At 42.9% G+C, this 21,150-nt stretch overlaps 1 protein-coding gene across 4 annotated transcripts in view; it reads right to left on the bottom strand.

Annotated features, from left to right (window-relative positions):
• The window catches only part of MEGF11 (multiple EGF like domains 11), a 394,137-nt gene extending 380,873 nt beyond the window's left edge, over positions 1-13,264 (bottom strand). For all 4 annotated transcript variants that reach the window (XM_032766029.2, XM_032766028.2, XM_032766027.2 and 1 more), the window contains exon 1: positions 13,073-13,264. The gene's annotated coding sequence lies outside the window, so the exon portion shown is untranslated. The remainder of the gene's footprint in view (positions 1-13,072) is intronic.
• Positions 13,265-21,150: the final 7,886 nt, after the last annotated feature.

Here is a 21,150-nt window from a genome sequence, read left to right on the forward strand (position 1 = left end):
GAAATTTTACTGAATAACACTGATTCCACTTTACAAACTTGGGTGTCTCTTTCAATGCAAATCCTCATATAGGGACTGATCCAAAGTCCAAAGAAAGAGGCTTATTGACTGCTGCAGGTTTTGGATCAGTCCATTTGACATCTACATCCTCATTTAAGTTGCTTACATCACACTTGCTATGACTAAACCAGATACTCAGATACTTAACTTCAGACACTCAAATCTGAAAAGGAGACCTATATGGCCTCATGAAAAACAGATAGATATATCTATCTTCCAAGGCTACCTCAGCAAGCAATATTTTACATAAAAATAATTAAACAATCCTCTCCTGGTATTCCTCACGTATCGTAATTTAAATCCAAGTAGAATCAATGCTGATGTGGATTTATTGAATAGTTTATTGAAATGGTATTTCTGTTGCTTCCAACAATTTTTACACATAACTCTGCTTGATTAGAAGTGTGTCTATGGGAAGAAAAGTCCATGATGAGTTCATCAAACAATCCAACTTTGCTTACCCAACCAGTTTTATTTTGAAGCAGACTCTGTTTGGATTGGAATGCTGATATATACTCGGGTCTGGAAGAAAACTATGGTCATCCAATGGCACAAAATATAGCAATAAATTGGAATAAAATTGGTTGGTTTTGGACTTACTAGCACCTGACAGGAAAGTCCGTTGAATAAAATCTAAAGAGAACTGAAAAGATGGGTCTATAGCTAATATCAGACTAAATCGTCAAGGAACACAGAAGATACTAGTAGGTACTTTCCACAGGACCTTGGAGCACCATTTACTGTCCAACAGCAGCTCTACCTTTTAAAAGAATATCAAGAATTCTGTGCAATTCTAGTGGCCTGACTGGCAGCACTTTGCATTATGGCAGACCTTGGTTTGAGACAAGATTTGAAATTTGACCCTATTAGCTGGCAGAGGCTGGGAACGTTGCAAACGTGACATCCTTGGTTTAGTGAAGGTAAGAATGCTGCTGCAGGCTCGTATATCCAGCATGCATTAGCAACCAACACAGAACAGCAACACGTTCTCTGCATAGGCTGCCAGGGTTTGACAGGCTGATGTATGACTGGAGGAACGTGACACTGAGTTAAATAAATAGCTCTATGTTATGGAGGGTGGACTGAAAGCTACCTGACCCCAATTCCAAGCAACCTCCTCTCTGAAGCTCCTGTGTGGTTAGTGTTAGCTGGAAGAGGGGAAGCTCTCGCTGTTGATCTTGCAGACAATGCGTAGCAAGCCACTAAGCCTCATCTACAAACACATTTATTTGTATAAATAAGCAGTTCTGCTTAGTTAGTTTTTGAAGTGTATGACAGGGAACCTGTAACTGGGCCCTTTTTCTTTTTGTTTGTTTGTTCTTGCACGTAGCTATTGAAGTGAGTAGTACAGGATAAAATAAACTGTCAGACTAACAGCTGTAAGTACCATAAAATATGTGCACTTCTACAAGCCCTACTTGTTCTTTAGGAGGATCAATTGTTCTAATTTGGTATCAGATACGCTTGCAAGGGAATATCCTCCACCATGGCTTAAGAATTGAACTGAATTGACGGATTTTTTTTCCCTTTTCTTAAGAATGCACTCTTCTTGCACTGCAATCCTGAATACTTCAATCGAACAGATGCTCCAGCTCTCATGCATAGGTAACTTAGCTTGTAATTTAAGATACTGTCTACTATGTTTAACTATTTTGCACACACAGGCATTAGTGATTTCTCCTTTAGTGCAGGAATGAAATAGTTGACATAATTATTGCCTTTTTTTTTTTGAGCAATATAGTGAAGATGCTGCATGCAAAAGAAAACCAGAATTTACAGAACACCAATTTTAAAATATGGAAAATGATTTACCTATAGAATCACATGCTCACAGCTAAAGTAAACACAACATCTACAGATCTGCAATGCTGCCTCTTAACAGTACAAGCAAAACCATAGTAGTGACAGGAATGATTTTTAATTATGTTTATAAGTGAATTTCATGAAAGGTGCTGCACTGGCAGCAGTGGAAATTGAAGTTCATTCTCCATCAAACAGGTCTGACACAAGCAACAGCAACGTAAGCTTTCCCTACATTGCCCTCTTCCGCATGACCTGAAAAAGCTTTCTCTGGGGGTGATCCAGTGCTTGGTCTCTGCAGGATAAAGCCAACAAGACTCACGATGGACACTTTTATTACATGAACTCCTGACAGCTACACAGTGTATTGAAGACATTCACTCGTTTCACAAAGGCCACCAAACAGCCATCCGATAACGCTTTTGGGTCCCTAGCCACTTAAGTCACGCTCTAGTTTATGGCCTCAAGTTGAAAAGCTCTGTACCCCATTACCAAGGTCACTATGGGTGAGATCCCACTCTTAATGAATTTGAACTCAATTAACTGAACGGGAGGTTTACATTACAGTGAAGAGTTCTGAATTAAAATTATTCAATTAAGAAAAGGCGTATAAAGTAAAAATCCATTTAAACGAATTTATCCCAAGTGAGAAACACCTCTTGGAATAAGCAATACTTCCATTGTATGAAAAAGAAATACATTTTTATCTCCTGGCCTGGCCCTTTCTGGGGACAAGAAGGAAAGTTCCTGTATTTACTAGCTTATGAACCAGATGCTTCCTCTATTAAATGGGGCTTTTATACTAACTGTAAACCCACATTCTGGCCTCGGCCCTCAGATTATCCTGAGAGGGTCAGTAATAACCTGAAGATGATGTGGGACAGCAGAGTCAAGCAGCACCATACATATTAGCAAACACTGACACACGCATCCCACCCTTCCCTTGAGCATAGGCCTAGCCCCAGAAATCTCCCACACAGTTCTGGCTGCAGAATTTCTGCGAACTTCATGGATTTTCAGGAAACCTGGAGTAGACCACAACAGTTGCACGTTGCAGAAGAGGAGCCAGAATAAGCATTTTCATGTAGGTGTCACAGAGTGTGGGAGAGACAAGGCCTTGCACCTCCAGCTTCCTGCAATTCACTATGACCGTCAGCCAGCCAGTAAAACAGAAGGTTTATTTAGACAACAGGAACACAGTCCAAGAGGGGTCTTGCAGGTACAGACAACAGGACCCGCTCTGTCAGGTTCATCTTGGGGAGGAGCAGAGGGGAGGGGAAGAGCGGAAAGGGAGGCCAGAGCCCCATCTGGGCTCCCCTCCATTTTCCCAGCCAACTCCAAAACTGAAACTTTGTCTCACTCAGCCTCCCCCAGCTCCTTCCCAGCCTTTGTCCAGTTTCGGGACAGAGGTGTCACCTGGCCTCCAACCCCGCTTTCTGGGTTCTCATGTTACATGCTCAAGTATCCTCCCTCAAGGAAAGTCTCTCATCCCCAATGCAGACAGTCCCAGCAAAACTCCCCTGCAACCTTCCCAGGTTAATACTCCCCAGTCAGTATTCAAGGAGCACATTAAGAACATTCCCACTTTGTTACAGTAGGGAAAAAACAGACTACTCTTAGGCCCATGTAATATAAAATGAACCCAGGTCCTTAAACTGATGTCTGGAGACAAGCCGCTGTTCAACTTGAAAATTTTCTCTTAGGCCATATCGATCCTACGGCGCTATAGTGGCACAACTCCAGTGCGGTAACTACACTGCTGTAGCATCATTCAGTAGATGTTTCCTAGAGCAACAGAAGAGATTTTTCTATCGCTATAGAAACTCCACCTCTTCCAGTGACAATAGCTAGGTCGATGGAAGCTTTCTTCCAATAGTCTAGCTGCAGCTATACCTGAAGTTGGGTTAGCAACACTATGGCACTCAAGGGTATGAATTTTTCAAAGCATCATAATTATGTCAACCTAATTTTTAAGTATAGGCCAGACCTTAGAAGCAGCCCAGAAATGCTGAGGAGGATGAGAGACGAAACAAACTAACTGGCAAAGAGGGGGAAAATCATACCGCACCCAAGAAGAGGAGAAGGAGACCTGAGTTATGTATAAAACATTGACTTTTAATACCGAAGGTTATCAATGTGGCATCACCACACTAAATACTTCTGGGGGGTTTGTGAATCCAGCACAGAACTGGTTTCTTACCTTCCCATTTAATTCAGCAAGTCCTGGGTGAACGCTTTCTCTCTCATCAAATCTTATTTGTCCCCTTCTTTCCTCTTGTTTGTTTGCTTAATTGTGGTTCTCTACTTTGCTGGTTTGTACACAAACATTTGACCTTCCCTGTCATTGCCCCCTCTGCCGCTCCCACCTCCCTTTACGTTCTCCTCTGCCTCTTCTATTTAACACATTTTGCCCTTTAGACGGTACCTTCCTTTTATTTTTCCTTTTTGCAGATCCCTGTGTAACGAGTGCTGCTCTCCTAGATTGCCATCAAACCCCTCCAACTCCCAGATGATCCTGTGCACCAGTCTGAGAAGCACATGTTAGTTACATTTTTATTACTCAAACTGGTAAAATACATGAGAAAGAAAAGCCTTTGCCAAATTCCTGTCGACTTAAATGGACAAAAATTCCTGCTCATTGTTAGAATTGCCCAGAGTTTTGTTAGTAGGTGTTTTGCTAACACCTTTATTATTTTATTGTTAGTGGACTAGATTTTCAGCTGGGGTAAACAGACATACTTCCATTTACCCCAGCTTAGAATCTGACCTATTTTCATTATTTGTAGAGTAGAAGCACCCAGAGACCACACTGTATGTGGGGAAAATACAATCCCTGCCCCAAAAAGCTTACAATCTAATGTTAAGTAACCAAGAAACAGAATACTACGGATACTGTAACTCTCATTCCATCTGCAAAGTATAAGAATTCTTTTGATATTTCTAACCATCTTTATTTACTATCAGGCAATGTTTTGTAAATATAATTTACCACTGCTGTGAATTACTTGTGACTTATTCCCAGTAGCTCTCACTACAGATATGCATCTAATCAATCCTCAATTACTAAGCAAATATATCCGATAGGCTACTGATGTCTTTCCTTTCCAACACTTAATACATAATTAATGATTGCTCTAATGGCACAGAAGACTCCAACCAAATGAACGTCTCACTACAATTTATACTCACATAGTTAAAGAAAATTGGTTTATTGGGGTACTTACTCAGGATTTTTGCAATTTCCTGGGAAAGCAATGGATAGTATTTCCACTCAGTAAATGCTGATACTGTACTTTGGGCCTCAAAACAATACGTTACATGACAAAATATGAATGAGGAGGAATTTTCACATAGTGTACATAGAGTTGGATCCTGAAATCCTTACTCAGGGAAAACTCACATTACTACACGCCTTTACTTAAAAGAGTAAACACATCAATCTATGCAGACAATATGCACTAAGTCTGCTAAGTGATGATCCACATTTTCACAATAAAAAGAAGGCACCTATAAAAACAGTTTGCACAGGGCCATCTCCCTTTAAATGGACAGGTACAGCAGAAATTCACACTGCATTAAATTTAAACAAAAGCTGGGTGAATTAACCTGGTCTTCACTCTGATTTTTATACGTTCTGCTCTTTGGCTTTTACAACAGTAAAATGCATCTCTCAAACCATTTTTATACTTGAAAGGCTCCAATCAGCGTTTAGTGAAAATTTTAAAAATTAAAGAAAATTCTAATATTGTGCATCAGATACATGTGAATACATGCAAAGTTCTACCTAGTATAACATCATAGGCTTATCCAAACCCATCACACTTAAACCACTGCTCAGAGTTACAGATGTTAATTTTCTGGAACGTATGAATGATTATTTAAGAGCCCTCACCCCCTCCCACACCCCAACCCACTGTCCCAACCCAGTGAAAGTGCATGAGGGTAGGGGAGAGCAAGCCACTGAGGGAGGGGGAATGTAGTGAGCGGGGGGCAGGGCCTTGGGGAAGGGAAGGGGGCATGGCCTCAGGAAAGGGGTGTGGCTAGGGAGTTCAGTTTTGTGCAGTTAGAAAGTTGGCAACCCTACGGGGCTGGCTGAGCCCAAAATGATCCCTTAACCCCTTATTACTCACTGTGGGTTTTGTGCACTCCATCACATATGGATATGTGCATCCGACATAAATTATTCCAAAACATCTAACAAAAAAAACTATAAATCCCTTTATTAGGAAAGGTTGGCTTAGAACACTTGGTTCGTCAGAGTTGCAGTGGATGACTGTTCACATGGTACTGTGCAGAAAGCAATGCATAACAAAATCTGGAAGAGGTAAATTTTGTGATATCTATAAAATAACTAATTGGCCTTGTTTACCTGATAAAATGTCTACCTGAAATTTGCAGAAAAGGGGAATTAAAGGGGGCATGAAGGGAAAAACAGTTCAACGTTAGACATTTTTACTGAGTTTGAAAAATGGTAGGGAATTGCACCTTTAATGGTTTTGATTTCCTGTACCTGTTTTTACAAGCAGAGGTTAAATGGTTTCAAATTAATTGCCAGATCTTCTTTAAAGACAAACAAAAGTGTAATTTATGCTATAATAATGTCACATACAGTACCACTGTTTTAATTCTTCATTAGAAATTATGCTAGCTGTGGCAAGTGAATTAAACCCTTTAAAGACTGAAACATTGCCAAATTCTGTTTTGACAGCTCTTCTGCTTTTAAAAGCATTTATCATTTTACTTTACCTGAGAACTATAAATGACACTGCATGTCAAGGAGTGTTTCCCTCCTAATACAAGTGGGTAGATCATATGTCGAGCCTCATGAAATTATTATTATTTATAATTTTTCATTTTTTGGGAGGGAAATTGATATTTACTTTCATTCATTTTATCTACAAGGCGCGGGACGAGTGGTCCTAGTGATCCTGCACTCGGGGAGGAGTCCCTGGGGGAAGAGCTGGATCCTGCATCTGGGAGATATGGGAGACTTTCTGGAGGGTTGACTCCTCACCCCGGCCAGGGATGGGGGTCTGGGTTGCAGAGAAAGCCCACCCCACAGCTCCTGCCCTACAGGCCTGGGACTAGCTCCCCACTCCGGTCACAGCCCCGTTCAGATTTGGCCCAGCTTCACCTCCTCCATGATGAGAGGGGTGGCCAGGCCAAATTTGAGTAAGCAGCTCTGTGACCCAATGCACCAAGCCTGGAGCAGGAAGCAAGGCCCAGTCCGTGGGACAGCCACTGCTGCGGGGTGAAGTTTTTCATTTTATACCTTTTCATTTTATTTCATATTTGTGAAAAACACAGGGCTTTACACACATGCCCTGAAACCAGACTCGACCAAAATGGCCGAGTTTTTTTGTTTGTTTGTTTTTTCCCCCCTTTTCTTAACAATGAATGTGAGGGCTGATCAGAGGAGTCTAAACTGCAGCCTGTGGTAACAGTCATCCACTGGTCGGGAGTGGCAGTACCAGCTCCCCGACACTGCCTGCTCATTGGCCTCAGCCTGAATGCGAAAGTTCACTATGCAAAAATAGAACTCAGTCCCTAATCCCATACAATCCTCAACCTCTCTGCTGAGACTGCTAACAAAGGGCAGGACCACAGCCTCCTTACAAAGGGCCAAATTCTACATCCCATGCAAATCAGTGCAATATTTTGCCCCAAGTATTTCTGAATCATAACCCAGTGTACTAACTGGTTTCTGTGGTACGGGCTGCTGTTTGTTCAGAACTGCGCTGCTTGTTCCAACCAAGTCAGATGTCTCGCTCCCTATCTCCTGACCAATCCAGTCTCCTGAGCCAAATGTTTGTGAGCTACTAAGCGACTTCACTTTATTTTCTCTTTTAAGACTCAAAGTCCTTTTTGAAAGATTGCACATCAATCCAGATGGTGATATGAACATAGTGGTATTACAAATGTACCAAATGCCAGTCAACTGCTTACAAATCAGCCCTTGCTTGGTAGATTTTAAAAACAAAATATAGAGTCTGATTCTCTGCTCATGCTGATGTAAAACCAAGATAAGCAATTCCACATACTCCTGATTTATGCTAGGGTTGCCAACTTTCTGTTTGCAGAAATCCAAACACCCTTCCCCTTCCCTGCTCCTTCCCCGAGCCAGTGAGAGCATCGGAGCCAGCACTCGTGGCCGGGACAGCGCATGGAGCCTCCCTGGCCACCCCAGCACCTAGGGGGCTCAGGGACATGCCGGCTACTTCCGGGATCCATGCAGAGCCAGGGCAGGCAGGGTGCCTGCCTTAGCCCGGCTGCACTGCCAACTGAACTTTTAACAGTCAAAAACCAGATGCCTGGCAACTCTAATTTACACTGAGAAGAAGGAAGAATCCATACCAAAGGCTCCCTCCTCTGCTATTCAAAGAGAGGTTCGCTCCGATGGGTGTTCCCAATCTTTTATCATTGTAACAGCTCATGCCAGCATCATTATTCCAGGGTCTGCGCCTGCTTGTGCTAACCCACCATGACAGAGAGTACAGGTACATCTCCTCAAGCTGGAATTTACGGTGCTGTTCAGATCCCACTATCACCAACCCGGAGCATTAAAACCCAGGCCCCCCCTCAAAATCCTAAATTTAAAATTAAAAATTATGAGGCTTTAAAAAATAATAAAAACTGGGTCCTTTCTTCTAAAATTTGGAGTTTTTAAGGGATCACATTTTCAAGCTTTTCTCCACAACTACAAGGGCTAGAAATTTCCTTTTTTTTTTTTTTTTTTTTTTTAATTGTACATGAAAGCTGAGATACTCGTGCATTCACAAGACTCTAGAAGCTGAGGCTTTAACAAAAATATCAAGAATCACAAGCCTTGTGATAAAACTAATCTGCCAAAAGTCTAGATCTATATGTGGAATCCAAAAACTCCTGAATTTTGGGCAAACTCAAATCTGGATTTGTACTTTGCAACTTGGACCCATCTCTAATCAGACCTAATGGTGAAGTCAACGGAGACTTTAGAAGGATCACACCTCTCACATTTGACACACCTTTAAGCTGTTATATCCTAACACAAGAAGTTCTGTGATACCTTTTTAATATTTTAAAATATGTTTAAAGCAACTTTCAGCACCCATAAAAGGTGTTGGGTTGACAGCGCTGGAGAATGAAGTCACAGAAGGCACAGCACAGGCAGCAGCAGAGCTGGGTTCTCCATACTTCTAACCACTGTGCTTCAGAACCTGTTCTGGAAGGAGGATGTCTCCAGTAATGAATGTAGTTTAGCCTGTGTGCCCATTCAAGTTGCTAGCTCTCTGCTGAGGCTGTAACACTCAGTACCAGTTCTGATGGCAAATAATTTAAAGATTATTAGACCTACCAGCTTTGATCTTGTTTGCAATGGTGTGCAGGTAGCACAGGCTCTCATCTCTGCCCCTGAATTGCTGTAAGCAGGCAGAGCATTGACATTTCTCTTGGATTTCTTTCTTACAGAGAGAAGGATTCATGTAAGTTTCAATACTCTCCCTAGCACAGCGGTTCTCAAACTGTGGGTTGGGACCTAATGCAGTTGCCAGGGCTGGTGTTAGACTTGCTGGGGCCAGCGGGCTGAAGCCTAAGCCCCACCACCTGGGGCCAAACCCTATGCCCAAGACCCACTGCTGGGGTGATGGGGCTCAGGCTTTGGCTTTGCCACTCCCCCACCCCCCCAGCCCAGTGGGGCTTGGGTTTTGGCCCCCTTGCCTGAGGCAGGGGGGGCTCAGGTTTTGGTCTCCCCTCCCGGGGTTGTAGTAATTTTTGTTGTCAGAAGGGGGCTGCGGTGAAATGAAGTAATGTATGAGAACCCCTGACCTAGCAAGTATAGACCAGGTAGCCAGAGAACAGTAACTGCCTGGATTACATGATTCTATCATTTACACACACTTATTTTTAATCACACAAATCCCACAGCATTCTGGAGTTGGTTTTGGACAATTGGCTGAGAAACTGGGATTCTCTTTATGCTGCAGCCACCACTTTGGAAATACTGGGCCAGATCCTCAGCTGATGTAAATCTGTGATGCTCCAGAGACCTGGCCTATACTCTCTAGTTTCCAAGGTCAGTATCACATTTTTTAAAAGAAGTTGGATGCACATGCACAAGTCACACTGCAGCCACCGGGAGTCACAGGGGAGCACTACAGGGCAAGATCTGACCTGCGTTTTTTACAGCAGGTTCTGTTTGGAGTTTGTCTACTTTGTGAGTAGCCCTTTAACTCTTCCACCAACTTTTTCATCCCTCTCTTCTTAGCTTATAGAATCTGCCCAGTGAGTTACAACGTCAGTTTGCAAATGCCAGTGTACAGAGCAGAGCCGACTCGGACATCAGTTCTGTCAGCCTCAGCAACAATGCTGAGGTTTTTTCCATCCTTTTCATTAATACCTGACAGCCCTTCATGGTAACTCATTTACTCATGATGACTTATAACTATTTCAGTTCTCTCAGGCTTCTCCTACTACTCGGTCCAAATAATTTCTTAGTTATACCTGAGATACAGACAATACATATATGCATCTGAGACACAAGCAACACACATACTCACATAGGGTCTGATCTAAAGCCCACTGAGGTAAGTGGAAAGACTCCCAAGGACTTCAGGGTGCGTTGGATCACAGCTAGACTCCAACTGTCACGGCGTGTGTGCGCAACGTGAGGGGACAACAACAGGCACCACTTTGCTCACTAGAGCACTCGTGCAGGAGGCAGGAAGAATGAGGGTGCTTATACAACCGGAGCACAAAGTGCAGAGGTACATCCAGAGATACTTTGCACCTGAAAGGGTCTGGCTGGGCAGTGTGGGGAGAGGCCAGCACACCTTTACTGTGCACCTGACAGCCCTAAGAGGCCAACAGCAGTTGGGAGTACATGCTCCAACCCTTAAAGAAAGGAATAAAAGGTAATACTACATGTGACTGTGCTCCCTCTACAGGCTTTCTGCTGGGCTCCCCAACTTATGCAGTTCTGGTACACCAAGTAGACGAGAGCTTATACCTTTAATATAAAATAACTGTGAACTATATAAACACTCCATTTACATTCCTGCCCCCAGGGACTTTGCAACAGTACTGCAAAAAACAGTAATTATATAGGAGCACTTAGTATCCAATAGTATGCAGCATTTCTCTTTCTAAACTGAACCATCAAAGCAGTATCATAAATATTATATGATAGAAAATCATGGGGTAGCTCATACCACATGATTTTGAAAACAATAACCAGGCACACACTTTGTAGTAGCATGGAATTAGAAATAATTTTACTGACATAGATAAAAGGCTTGAAAGAACTGTGATCATAGCAGAGAGAGGTAGTTTGTACAAATTGCATTTAAAAGTGCATTTACATTTCTATTATAATCCCCTATTTTCGAGGATTGAGAATTTTACTATGTATATTTTCTTTAAAATGAATTCTGGTATTTAACATCTAAAGTGTGATGGATTGTTCAAACAAAGTCTGAATTATTCATTTGGCCATTTTTATGTGAAAAAAATTCCCACACCCACATGCACAAACGGGAAAAAGATCATGCCTTCAGTTTTGTAGCTCTGACTAAAAACACAAACTTCATTAATTTATTTTTAATTATAATGATAAGCACTCATCCAAATTGCTGAGTGCTTTAATTAAAGCCACAACTGCCACATAAAATACCTCACTATAGTACAGTAAACTGCCTCAGCCACCCACTTGTCAACTGAATTATGGAAGTTTATAAAGCAGTGATTTCTTTCTGATAGGGTGCAAAGAGGGAAGCACAAATTTTTGTTTTGAAAAATGACTGATCTGTATATGGCCATAAACGTTTTCAACAAAATATCCCTATGAATCTTTACTAAGCAGACTTAGTGAGATGCTTCACAGCTGTCTTTGCATAACAGAAGGTGTTATGAAAACCAAGTTCAACACACATTTGCTATTCAAGGATTCCCTGTAACTTAATTATTGCCAAGCAGAAACTCATGTACTTCCACCAAGTGAGATCCTGCAAACACATGAATAACTTTATGCACATTGGTACAGAATCACTCACTGGCCTGATAAAAAGCCCAATGAAGTCACTGGAATAGGCTCCCATGCATATAGTTACTCATGTGCATAAGAATTTGCTGGAGCAGAGCCTTAGATTGTTAGTGACCACACAAACTAATATCCCACAGTGCAGTCTCCAACATACTTCCACTGAGATGAGTACAGTCAGTTCATTTCACTTTTATCTAACACTATCACCAGCCAAAGCCACAGACTGTCTTTGGCTCTGTTAAAGTGACACCAGAAGATCTAAGCCAAAGTAGGAGATAAGAAAGTTAAGAGTGGGGTTTATACCACTAATACACAGGGCAGAATATTACAAGGGTCTCCCCAGTCTGACTGAATTTGGAACCTAGATGGGTTTTGGAACCTTCTATGTAATAACCAGCAGGAGGGGCATTAGATCTGAATTTCAGCCCTCTCTCTCTCTGGCTCTCCAGTTAACTCTGAGCTTCCTCCGGCTAGTGTAGGTTTCAGTCAGATCCTTAATGTTATTTAAGGATCACTGGATTTGTTTAAATACGATGCGGTAGTTTGAGGAGCCCAATGTCTGCAGCAGAACGTTAATGACACAGAACTTTGAGCATCTCGGCGACGCGGCTGATTTCCTTGCCCGGGGCATCTAGGCTGCTGATGCTCCGACACTCCCCAGCTTCCTCCCTGCCGGCTGGGAGCCACCTGACCCGGCGGCAGCCTGGAAGAGCCTCCAGCCGGAGGCAGGGCGCGTTTGGCCGCACTGAGCTGCAGCGATCGGGTGAATCCCTCCCCTGCATCATCCCCCAGCCAACAGAGGGGGTCCCCCTGCCAGCGCCCCCCGGGGACCCCAGCCACCCAGCGCCCGGTTACACCGATGCGCTGCTGGGGCACAAGCCGAGCAGGGTAGCCCGGGCTCCAGCCGGGGCGAGCAGGGGAAGCCGGACCTGCGTCCTCCAGCCGGAAGAAAGTTAGTGCCGTTAAAGCGCGCTGGGATAGCGGGGCGAGCTCCGCGGCAGGGCTCTCCCCGCGGCTGGGGGAACCCCCGGACAGCGCCGGGGAGCCAGAGGCGGAGAAGGGGGACCCCCCATCCAGCAGAGAGGGCGCTACGTGCAGCGGGGCCCCCAACCAGGCCAGCGCGGCGAGGGGAGCCCCCTGCCCGGATGCGCCCGCGCCCTGGGGGGTGGACATCGGGGCGTCCCCGCCTCCACCTACCTCGGAGCCTTCCCTCCCGCGGCAGCGGCGCTCGGTGCAGTAGGCAAAGCGGCAGCCCGGGCTGCAGTGAGGGCAGCCGGGGCCGCTCGCTCGGATCCGCTCCAGCGGATGCTGCTGCTGCTGCTGCTGCTGGGGGCTCCGGGCGCCCCTTTGGCTCTGTTGGGAAAGTTGCAGCGGCCACGCGACGCCCCTTAAACCCGCCTCCCAGCAGGACCCGGGGGAGGTGAAGGGGGGCAATTGGAGCCCTTCAGCCAGCGGCGCCGCTCCAATCACAGCCACGTCTCTGGACCGTCGCTCTGGGATGCAACTAACCCCACAGCAGGCTGGGTGCGCAAAGGCAGGTGCGGCTGCTGCAGACGCGCGGGCTGAGGCTCGGCTCCTTGGATTCGTGCATTTGCAGACGTTGCCAAAGCGGAGAAACTTTCCACTTCCCTGGGGGGCTGGACGTGGTTGGGGGGGCGTGTCTGGGGGGGAGGGCTGCATTGTATAGGGTAATTTTTCTTTTATATGAAAATTACACGACTAGCCTCAAAAGGACAGAGGCTCAAGCCTGCACCCCACACCGAGCACAAGACTAGACCCAAACTCTTTGCAGATGTGTCTGCATGAGGATGCAAACTCTCTAACTGCTAAGGACAATTGGCAGACCCGCAGCACGTAGGAGACAGAAAACAATATTGCTCCCTGCTGCTGAAAGACCCAGGGCTCTGCGGATTTGCTTACCGGGGATCATGCAAACTTCTGGTCCTACTTCCGTGTGCCTGGATTTGCTGGCGCATATGCATGCGTTTCCTATGTGGCGCCTGCACCTTCATTCCCACGCAAACAAACGCAGCTTTCTCGCTCCCTTGCTCAAATCAGCCCTGGATGGACACCAGCTGCCTAAAGCTGCCACCAGGCAAGACTGGGGATGCTGGTAAGAAGGAGGAAGCACTATGAAAAATTTGCCTTTTCCCTAGAATCCCCTATTAATCCAGAACAGCAGCCTTCTGATTCTTACATTGGTCTGCAGCATTGGGGTGCTTTTAGACTCTTCAGGGCTATTGGATACCCAAATAGCAGAGGGTTCTCTCGCTTTGCTTGTAATTTCTCCTCAGAACGATGTCTTAAAATAGTGACAAAGGTAATATAAAAAAATTCCTTTAAAGAAAATGTTTATGATCTGTGATTTCAATATATGCACAATCCACAACTAATTTACTTAGCTGTTGAAATAAGTGATTTCATGCTTGTAAAAATTTTTGAAGATGGAAAAACACTGTGCACCAAGTGTTAATATTTATCATTTTCTAATTGCTGTAACGACCTTGGGTCTGATCCTGCATTCCTTAGTCTCCTATTATGTTCATATGTAAGGAACACAAGAGCAGCCCCCTCTCTATAACACAGCTACAATGCTCAGGGGCCTATTTTGTTCTCATAGCCTCATCATGGAATTCCAGCCCACCGAATGCTTTATGTATGTATTAGGGGCTCCCAGCATCCTTGGCACTACATTGTGGATTTGTTGGTAACATGCCAATTGCACATTTCGAGGTGATAGCAAATCCCCAAAAAAGACATAGTTCACTGAGGCCCCATTCAGCCTGGATTTTCAGTGAGAAACTCTCCATTTCAGCTGTAATCTCCCAGCTTCCTAATAAACTTCTTGATTCCTCCCACAACACTTGCCCCACAAATTTTTTTGTTTTTCTTTCTGAACCCAGCTCCATGACTTCCCTAGCTTCCCCCACCAGCCATCTGAGCCAAGAGAAGGAGGAAAGACTGTGTGACTGTTGGCTTCATATCCACCTTTCTCCAAATCCAGCTTCTTACTCAATCACTAAATCGAGAAAGCTATTCTCCGCTGCCCCCCATCACCCGTAGTTAAGGCAACATGATCAGGAGCTGAACAATTGTGCGTCTATAAAGTGACTTCTCCCTCCCAGCCTAATTTTTAATTATTTTTACCGACTTCCTATTAACTAACAACATCAATAATAAATCATCAACTATGTTTATTCAATTATTTTCAATATTTAAACTGAATATTGATTAAATCTTGAAATAAATTTATTGAATAGTCAGGTTAATTATTTTACTATTTGTATAAGAATATTAAAAACTCCACTTGTTCTGTACTTATGACACAGTTTGTGTCTTACCACTAGGTTTCACAACTGTCCAGCTGTGGAAAAAATCACCTGCTTTCCAGATCTTCAACGTTAACAAGTACATACAGGTTATTCCACAAACACTGTCTGAAACATGTGAAGTTAGAACCCATTTATTGGACATAATTTAGTCCAGACCCTTGCTACAGCAAACAGCTGTCTTAAGCCTCCTAAATTGTGTAGCCAACAATAGCTACATTATTTGTACATGTCTTTCAACTAATTCAGAATTCCCAATTAAAAGTCCGGGATACCATCTGAAATTGTGACAGTCCTTGGCATTCTTGGTACCAAAGATCAAAAAATTACGCTGTTCCTAAATGTAGTTTTTTTTCCATGATCAAGATAAAAGGCCTGATCCTGCAGTTCTTGCATTGGCAAAATCCCATTCAAATAAAAAATTCCATTTACCAGTAAAGCTGCCACTGATAGGCTATTCTGTTCCTCTCTGAACATAAGATTCTGCCCTTTCTGAGAAAAAAGGGCTGGAGGAAAAAAACATTTTAGTAGATTTGAGTGTATCTGGCTGTAGATTTGATTTAAAAAAAAAACAAAAACACTGCTCATTTTGTGGATGGCTAGTGTTTTACTCAGGCCTTATATTAATCTCTGCTTAAAGTACAATTCTACTCTACAAAAGGGACTTAGTGTAAAAAGAAAAAAAGCATTGTGGGGCTCCACATTAAAATGTAATCAAATATTCCATATTAAATGGGCTCAGTTTACAAGTGAAAAGATGGGGGTGAGGGCTTGATGTGTTCAGACTTGCATTATGTCCCTACAAACAGCCTGGGATCTGAAAGTCAAGTTAACTAGTACTGACTAATGAGCCAGGAACAACCTATCAAGATTCTGAAGGGCAAATTCTGCTCAGTTACACCTGTGCAACCCCCTTGTCCTGAAATTATGCCTTTAGTTACACATATGCAACCCTACCATAAGTTTAACTGAGGGCAGATTCTGAAGACAATGGAGTTACAGTGATGATTCTGCAACTGCAAATTATTTTACAATGTTGCTGATAAAGTGCAAGCCAGAAGAGAATCCAGTTCCCTCTCCCAGAGTTCTTCTGGGATGACAAGAGTTAAAAGTAATATAGCTCTTTCACAAAAGCAAGAATGTCTGACTTTCAATACACATAGGGTATCCTGACCACACTGAAGTCAGTGGGAGTTTTGCCACTGATTTCAAGGATTTTACCCAGGACTTATGTCTGTTGAATAAGAAGGTGCCATTCATACACTCTTTTCATAGTCAATCCACACTTGGAAGCAGGCAAATAGAAGCCACCAAAATACTTACATCTGTGTAATTCAGACTTCCTATCTACTTTTACATTTTCTATATCCTATTTCTTTTCCAAAAGAGGAGAAGCAGTCCTGTAGAGAACAGCAAAATATTGGCTCATGTTATTGTTTGTAAAAGTATCAGCTTCACTTCATACAAAAGTATTGCCCATTTAATGTTAAAGATCAAGAAATTAAACATGCATAATTTATTTCTGAAAATGCAAATGATTGTTGACAACAACAGTAGAAGAGAAAGCAGGGCTTCCAAGATGTAGCATGAATTTTACACACACACACACACACACACACTTTTTGTTTTTAATAGAACTGTTCAGTGTCTCAGTTTATGAATCACTTTGTTCCCTGCAATAAGATGCTGTCTGTGCAATCAGTGATGATAAATGGCATATAATTGTAAACTTGATATTGGTTTTCAATATTGAATTTATCATTCTGTCCTCTTAACACATATTAAATACTTTAAAGAATTTATATATTTGTTTGATCTATCTGTGATTTTTTTTCAATATGTAAAATTTATTAGTTTTCTAGTTTTTGAGACTTACCAGCGGACATCATCATTAATAATGTTGAATAATAGTGCTGGCGTCCTTTACATCCAGCTCCTTTCTACTAATACTAAACATCCATATTAGATCAAAATATATTAGATTTAGGTACAGTAGAAAATCCAGCTTCTTGGGACCCAATTCTGCATTCTGCTCTTGACTTCACTGGGAGATTTACCTGACTAAGGAGAGCAGGATTGTGCCCTTGATTACAAATCTAACTTCTGCATTTTTAGGAATGACATTTCATTTGATTCCCTGTCATGGCTCTTGACTAGTACAACTAAAGATGGGTCCAAGATACAGAACTGAACTCCCCCAAAGCTTGAAGGAGTCCACAGGCCCAAATAAGGAATATGACGTATGTCCAGATAAAACCTTCATTTACCTTTAAACACAGACCCACTCTCTCAAGTAAGAAGGATGTATGCTAAATTAATCTTTCACCTTCAGAGCTGAAGAAAAACAGAAAACATGCTGTAGGACATGATCCAAAGCCAACTGATGTCAATGGGAGTCTTAATTTCAGTGGAGTTTGGATCAGGCCCATAATCTGACCACATGTGCAAGTAAACTTCTACAGGCTTTAGAGAAAGACATTGACAATTAGTTGAGACAGGGCTAGTGATTATGGATTTCTTACAAGTCTAGTCCTATACAAGCCCAAATTATGCCAGCGGTTGTGTTCATGTAGCTCTCTTTGATTTTAGTGGGTGCCAGGTACCTGCTTTGGAGGGTACAATATTGTGCTTAATTTAATAAGGATGGGAGTAAAAGGAGGTATGATAGTGTTAGAAGAAAACAGTTTAGTCCTCATATAAATGGAAGCAACACCATTACCTTCAATGGCATTATGACCACTTACATAAGAGCTAAATTTGGCCCAACGTTTAGCTAAATGTTGGTATGTAAAAACAAATGGTATAAAGAAAAGTAATTGAGCATGGTGATTTATCCTGCATCATCATACAAGATGAGGGAGTGTACTTAAAGGCAACAAAGGCAAGTGTAGTGTATAATTCACTTGTGGAACATCCTGTTGCAGGATGTTACTAAAATAATAGCTAATCTTTTTACACAACTAATCTATGTCTATGAATAAGAATAGCTTGTGCAGTCACGCTAGCTAGGATAAAATTACAAAAGTTACCAAACCTCATGCTTTCAAGCATAAGCTGAATGCCACCTGAGGTCAATAAAAATATTTTTCTCCGTGTATTCTGCACAAAATTTTCTAAGGTCCCCAAGAGCATTTTGGCTAATGTGGAGTGGAATTTTGCCTTTGCTTGGAGCATATGACATTGGTCAGCATCAGAGAAGGATACTGAAATAGATGGACAATCACTCTGGGATACTTTAAGTTATTATTAACATTAATGAAAGTTATGCATGTGTACTGAGAGGAGAAGAGACCCCTTATAATGAAAAAAAATATTGAAGGAAGCACAAGGGATACATAACTATTAGAAATGGCAAATAGGTCAATAGCAACTATTTTCTTTTTAATGAAAACTGCTAGATGGATGGCCTTGGAGACAAGATTTGCCTCTTTCTAAGCCCATCACTGCTACAATGAGGGAAGTGAGCGGCCCATTGCCACCCCAAAGCACCTCCACCCTAACCTGGAGGAACCACCTCTTGGAGTGAGAGGATACACCCCTCCTGCCCAGTCTGCTATCTGTCTGTAGAAGCTGCCAGTTAATGCCAGTTGTGCTGGTGGACATCCATACACTGGGAACTCCACTCACCCATCAAACTCATCAGGGCCAGCTTTAAGCCGATTCACCTGATTCTCCGGAATTGGGCCCTGCGCCGAAGAGGGCCCCGAGCCCAAGGGGGGCCCACTCCAGGGGTCTTCAGCAGCATTTCAGTGATGAGGGGTCCTTTGGTGCCACAGAAAACCTGGAGCAGACCCCCCCGCTGTTGAAGGGCTGCCGAAGTCCCGGACCGCCACCAAGTATTCCAGTCGGGCCCCGTGGGTCATAAAGCTGGCCCTGAAACTCATTTTACATAGGTCACCAGATAACTATCAGAAGTGAACAGACAATCTGATCTAGATTTGTGACCGCAGCCTAGAGACCACAGGTTCTGTGTAGCCTGTTACCTATTCTCTGAATCTTCCAGTCATCTAAATGAACACTACTTAATACAAAAGCCAAGGGCTAAGCCTCTGTTTCTTTAAATTCTGGACTAGGTGCAGCCCTGGGTCACAGCAGCTAATGTTGGTATCATCACAGGCAGCAGGAAGTTCACTGTGCAGGATGAGGTGGTTGCTTTATATCACAACTTCTCTGCTGCCACCCGTGAGGCCAAAACACACCCAAAGGTAGGCAAGACTGGCCACAGAGGGGGGACAGATACATGCTGGTTGGAGATGTATTGATTCAGTGCAATCCCTCTCTCCCCCATCCCCCACCTTCTTCCCCTCATAGAGCTGAGTTCCCAAAACTTAATGCTGCTCCCCCCAAGGCAGAAATACAAGAGAAGACAGATGGCAGTGAAGTTGTTTCCGGGGGGTGGTCCAGCAATCCTATGCTATTTAACATCTTTTCCAATGACATGGAAGAAAACATAAAATCATCACTCAGAGTATGGGGATGACATAAAAACTGGGAGAGTGGTAAACAATGAAAAGGCCAGGTCACTGATTGAGAGCGATCTAGATTGCTTGGTAAACTGGGCGCAAGCAAACAATATACATTTTAATGCAGTAATTGTAAATATACACATCTGGGAACTAAGAGTATAGGCCATACTTAGAGTGTGTGCACTCTATACTGAAAAGCAGTGACTCTGAAAAAGATTTAGGGATTGTGGTGAATAATCATCTGAACATGAGCTCCCAGCATGATACTGTGACCAAAAGAGGTAAGGCAATCCTGCAACGCGTAAACGGGAATCTCAAATAGGAGTAGAGAGGTTATTTTACCTCTGTGTTTGGCACAGGTGCAATCGCTACTGGAATCCTGTGTCCAGCTCTGGTGTCCACAATTAAAGAAGGGTGTTGATAGATTGGAGATAGTTTAGAGAAAAGCCAAAAGAATGATTAATGGATTAGAAAACCTGCCTTACAGCAATAAACTCAATCTGTTTAGTTTAACAAAGAGAAGGTTAAGGGCTGACTTGATTACAGTCTATTAGTATCTACCTGGGGAACAAATATTTAATAGCAAAGAAAAGTATAACACGATCCAATGACCGGAAGTTAAAGCTAGACAGAATCAGATTGGAAATAACATGTACATTTCTAACGGTGCGAGTAATTAACCATTGGTACAATTTACCAAGGGTCGTGGTGGATTCTCTATCACTGATCATTTTTAAATCAAGATTGGATGTTTTATATATGCTCCAGGAATTATTTCAGGGAAATTCTATGGCCTGTGCTATACAGCAGGTCAGACTAGATGATCACAATGATCCCTCCTGGCCTTAGAATCTATGAATAGCCAGTGAGAGACATTTTACTACACAAAGAAGGCAGAAGGTGAAATAAGCTGTGGATTTTTCTTTGTGACCGTTCCCTACTTGGATCTTTGCAAGTATCCTTATGACTGGTTAACTGAATCCATTTGAATCCAGACCCACTTAAACATTTATTTAATTGTATTCCTTTATCTACATTTATGTAAAACTCTATTCTTGTTATTCACATCATGGTAGCACCAACAGAGATCAGGGCCTCATTGTGCTTTACATGCACATATTAAAGGAGTGTCTGCCACACACAGTTTACAATCTAGACAGACGGGACAAACAAGACCAGGAGGGGAAAAAAAGGAGGAAAGTGGCTTGCCTAAAGCCACATAGCAGGTCAGGACAAAGCAGGGAAGAAAAACCCAGGTATCCTGACTCCCAGTTCAATACCTTCTCCACCAGACTGTGCTGCTTCTCCACATTGCAAGAGACTTCAGTGGGTCCTTTGACATCAGCAAGCCTTCGGGTGGATGGAACAGTATTTGATAGGCTGGGGAATTTTCTCTGGCCCTGGGCCTTTTATTACTGAATTTATTTATTTATGGACTGTGTAGGGATGAACAGCCTACAGGTTTAATGAGGTTTAGATT

This window comes from Chelonoidis abingdonii, chromosome 9 (assembly GCF_003597395.2).
Source record: "Chelonoidis abingdonii isolate Lonesome George chromosome 9, CheloAbing_2.0, whole genome shotgun sequence".
Classification (NCBI taxonomy): Eukaryota; Metazoa; Chordata; order Testudines; family Testudinidae; genus Chelonoidis; species Chelonoidis abingdonii.